Genomic DNA, 4,514 nt, shown 5'->3' on the forward strand with positions numbered 1-4,514 from the left:
CCCTGGACCCCTTCCTTGCCCCTCACTTACTGAAGTGTGAGCTGTGACAGGTAACTTAATCCTCTTCCTCCATCTACGTCCCACTTCCCCACCTGTGCGTGCCCAGGGCTCCTCCCAGCGAGGACTCCAGAGACGCCTGGTGTCCCACTCAGTGAGGTGCCCGGCACTGGGCAGGCTCACCTTCTCTCCCCTTTTTGTTCCCACTCTGTTATTACTAAACATGTTGAAGCCCCAGGTGTGTGAGAGTCTGATGGAATTGTCTCCCTCCTGTCCTGGTGGTCCCCGTGGACGCAGCAGCAGCAGCAGAATGGGACGTGCCCACCTGCAGGCTATCTCTGTCACCCTCGGGACCGCACAGGTAGGGCAGTCAAATGTAGCAAATAAATGTACAAGATGCCTAGGTACGTCTGCACTTTGGATAGACAAGGCATAATGTCTTGGTAGAGGTATGTCCCACACAAAATTCCATCTTCCACTGGGCAGCCTGTGCGGATGCTCTTCGACTTACAATGGGGTCACATCCCAATAAATGCATCCCAGCTTGAAAATATCGTAAGTTGAAAATCCACTTAATACACCTGCCTGACTGTTAGGGTGGGACTCACGAGGAGCTCATGGTGAACGATGGAGAAAGAATTCTCACACAGAGCCCAGGGCAGAAAGAAGTACAAAGTTTATTTATTTTTCCGAGGTAGGGGGAGAGAGAGAGAGAGGGAGGGAGAGAGAGGGGCACCACGGCACTTAAAAGAAAGTAGAGGGTAGTGCCAGGCAGCTGAGGAAAAGTTGCCTGGTACTTTTAAAAGGTAAAAAAGGGCTTTTGTTCCTCTCTGCTTTAGCAGGCTGATAACAGAAGTGGCAGCAAAGCAGTTGCAGGTGTTTTTTTATTTCTTTTGCTTTTTCTGTGAGGCTGGGTCATCTCAGGCCCTGCAATCTGTCTGGAAGAGCTGAGGCAGAGAGCTGCAGTAGGGACCTCGCACCCCTACTGTTTCCTTACGGCTCTTCAAAGCTGGGAAACAGCTCTTAGAGACAACGGGTCAGGCCACAGGTGTTTTAATTAGAACAAAACAAAAGGGGTAGTTGTGTTGTGAGTTTTCTTTTCAAGGGGGCAATTATGTGTTGTGAATTTATTTCCCTTACTTTCCATTTGATAGTTTATTTTTCTTCTGTTAGGTTATTGGTAAGACCACCTTTCACTAACAACCATCACAGCTTAGCCTCGTGCACCTTAGACGTGCTCAGAACACTTACGTCGGCTTATAGTCAGGCAAAGTCCTCTAACACAACCCTGTTTTACAATAAATGTTGACTATCTCACGTGATTTATTGAATACCGCACTGACAGTGCAAACAGCATGGTTGCAGGGGCACTCCAAGCGCGGTGTATGCTGAATGCGTATCGCTTGCCCATCATCACAAAGTCAAAAACCGTAAGTCGGGACTGTCACTGTCTGATCCAGCGGCACTCCTGGGAGCCGCGCCCACCTGCTCCCTGCTCCCGGGAGCCCACACTGCCATGTGCACTGTGTCTCGGCTCTCTGTCTTCTGACACCACTGAGGGACATTCTCCCACCACACACCACGCTCTGCCGCCTTCCTGTCCTCTCTGTTCCAGAGCCTCCTAAACTCCAGTTAACCCCCCGGCACAGGAGCTTAGCTCTCCATCTCAGTCCCTTTCTCCTTCCAGACCAGGGTCGTGGGGCCTCCAAGTCCCCACACAAGGGAACTTATCACAGTATTTTGTTCAGCAACGGGCCAGGAACCCGGACATGGATGGCCCTGCCCCTGGCAGGCGGCAGTGAGGGGCTGTGGTTGTCTCGCCTTTGTTTTGTCCTCACCTTGTGCCCACACCTGTGTTAGTCAGGGTCATTAACTGACACACATGCACACACATGCACACGTGCACACACATCGTAGACCCCCCTGTAAGTAAGCTCAATAGTTTTCAGAAGCCACTAGGGCAGCTCACAAAATCAGAGCGGTAGTCAGACTCCAAAACAGGCCCTCGGCCCCGGGCACCACCTACAGGGGTGGGCACTGCTGTCATCGTAACTCGGCTCCAATCGCAGGGGAACGAAGTCTGACTAGGCCAGGGGACGCCTGCCCTGGCCCCGGGATGGTGATGGGCTCCTCTAACGGGCAGCTCCCAAAGTCATGGCCTAGGAGAAGCACGGGAGAAATGCCAACTTAAGCAGCACCCGGCACCTCCTGGGAGGCTCTGAGTCCCTGGGTCTGGGGTGGGTCCTGACATTCTATTATGTTTTTTTTCCTTTTAAACCCCACAGGCAATTTTTATCATCAGAAAGTTGGGAACCTCTGTCCCATAGTGGGGGCCTGGGCTGACAAGCCCCCACGGTCAATATGGTAAGAGCAGCCCCCACTCTGGAATCCACACTCAGTCCTGGAATGGAAGGTGGCAGAGAGTGGCTGGGGGCTGTGGCGACCTCCTGCCCAGGAGTGAGGTCAGGCGTGTGACCAGCCTGGAGTCTCATGGATTCTGCTGTGGACCCCTGGCAGCCAAGTGACACAGGAGCCAGCCTGGGTAACTGAGTTCATCCTGCCTTGTACCTCCTCCCATCCCCCTCCAAAAAAAAAAAAAAAACTGTAAATGGAATGAAAGAAATGAAAAAACCCAGAATTCCAAAGTCTGTCCTAGCCACATTGCACCCTCCCAATATTTCTCTGGAGAAAAGGGTTACATGAATCTCCCACGGTGACAGCCAATGTCTTTGCATTGCCTAGGCCAGCGGCATGTCACCTGCTGTGCGCTGCATGGCATCTCCCCAAAAGATATGTTCAAGTCCTAAAGTACCTGGGAACGTGACTTTATTTAGAAATAGGTTCCTTGCATGCAAATGTAACCAGGTTAAGGTGAAGTCACACTGGATTAGAGGGGGCCCCAAATCCAACAGGGTGTCTTTATAGAGAGGAAGGTGTGAAGCCCTCGACATGCAGGGAGGGGATGGCCATGTGCAGAGGAGAGACTGGAGTGACACTGCCACAGGGAACACCTGGGCCAGCTGTAAGAGACAAGGAAGGACCCTGCCCTGGAGCCTTCGGAGGGAGCACTGCCCACACCTTGATGTCAGACTACTGGCTTTCGGGAGGCGAGGGAATAAATCTCTGTTGTTTTAAGCCACCCAGTGAGTGGCAATTTGCTATGACATTCACAGGGCCCTTCAAAAGCCAAGTGGGAGTAATCAGTGATCAGCCGGTGAGCGAGCCCCATTATCTGGCTGACCCAGAAAATGCAGGGCTCACTCGGGCAAATCTGATAGCAGCCCCTGGGGACTAAGCTTTAATCTGGACTCGTTAGATCAGGATGGATCTGACCCACAGGCCAGGCGGGAGGCTGCAGGGACTGTCTGGGTCACAGGACAGAACACTCCTCTGGGTTCAGGAAAACAGTCCAGTCTGGTACTGGAGGACTCTCAGTGACTTTGCTGGAGGAAGCATCAGGCCGTGTCCCAGGCTGCCGCAGGGCTGGAGCCACCGGGGGAGGGGTCATGTGCTCCTGGTCACGTGCTGTGGAAGCCCCAGGGGATGCACCGGGAGATGCACCGGGGGATGCACCGGGGGATCCTTTGAGCAGGAGCTCCGGCAGCTCTGGGAACCAGGGCGTTGCGGAATCAGGGGCAGGGCAGAGTTTCAGATCAACCATCTTGAAAAGCTGTTTGCAGGCTGATATTTTAAAAATCAACATTCAGAGTCATCTCTTTTATATTCTGAAGTACGTACACTGATTTAACATAGTTAGTCTAAAACATCTAAAACAGGACCATAAAAAAGGGGTTTAGCGCTCTGCATTTTCAGTTGGCAGAAGCTGGCGGCCAGTGGCCGGTGCTCAGAGAATGTGGATTACAGGACTCCTTTGATGCTTTCTCCTTTGTGTTTTGCCCAGGCTCCTACTTGAGCAAGGCTCACACGTGTCCCTTTCTGCCTAGGCAGGAGGTCCCTTGGGCCACCATCGAGGAGCACAGAGGGTGCCCTGATCCTGAGCGGCGAGGCTCGCTGCTCACCTGGAGCAGAGCTTCAGGAGGAGGCGGATCTGGATGAAGTGGGTGACCAACCGCTCATCCTCTCTAGGCACGGATCCAGTAGGAGGAAACCTTCAGTGGTACCTGGCACAGGTGGGGACAGGGCTGTCTACCAGCTTCCCCAACCTGCCCGTGTGAGTTTGTTCACATGTCAATCTGGGAGGCTTATGGCTTGGGGCACTCAACGCATCCATGCTCCACCCCTGCCGGCAAATGTCCCCACCCCCACCCCCTCCCCCAGTGGAAACACCTGCTTCCACCCTTTTCCAACTCTGCTTTGAAATGTGGTGCCCTAAATTCATGAGAGTTTTTGATCCAGGTCCTGCAGTAAAGATTTAAAAAAAGTTAAGCCCCATGTTTATAGAGATTATCTGTTCTGTTCTATATTTCAACCTGGTAAAAATTGCCAGTTCTATTTATAAATGCTGGAGTAAAATGAGTCGATGGCTAATTCAGGAAAAGCTCTTAAGACCATTTAAA

Source organism: Lemur catta, chromosome 10, assembly GCF_020740605.2.
Source record: "Lemur catta isolate mLemCat1 chromosome 10, mLemCat1.pri, whole genome shotgun sequence".
Classification (NCBI taxonomy): Eukaryota; Metazoa; Chordata; class Mammalia; order Primates; family Lemuridae; genus Lemur; species Lemur catta.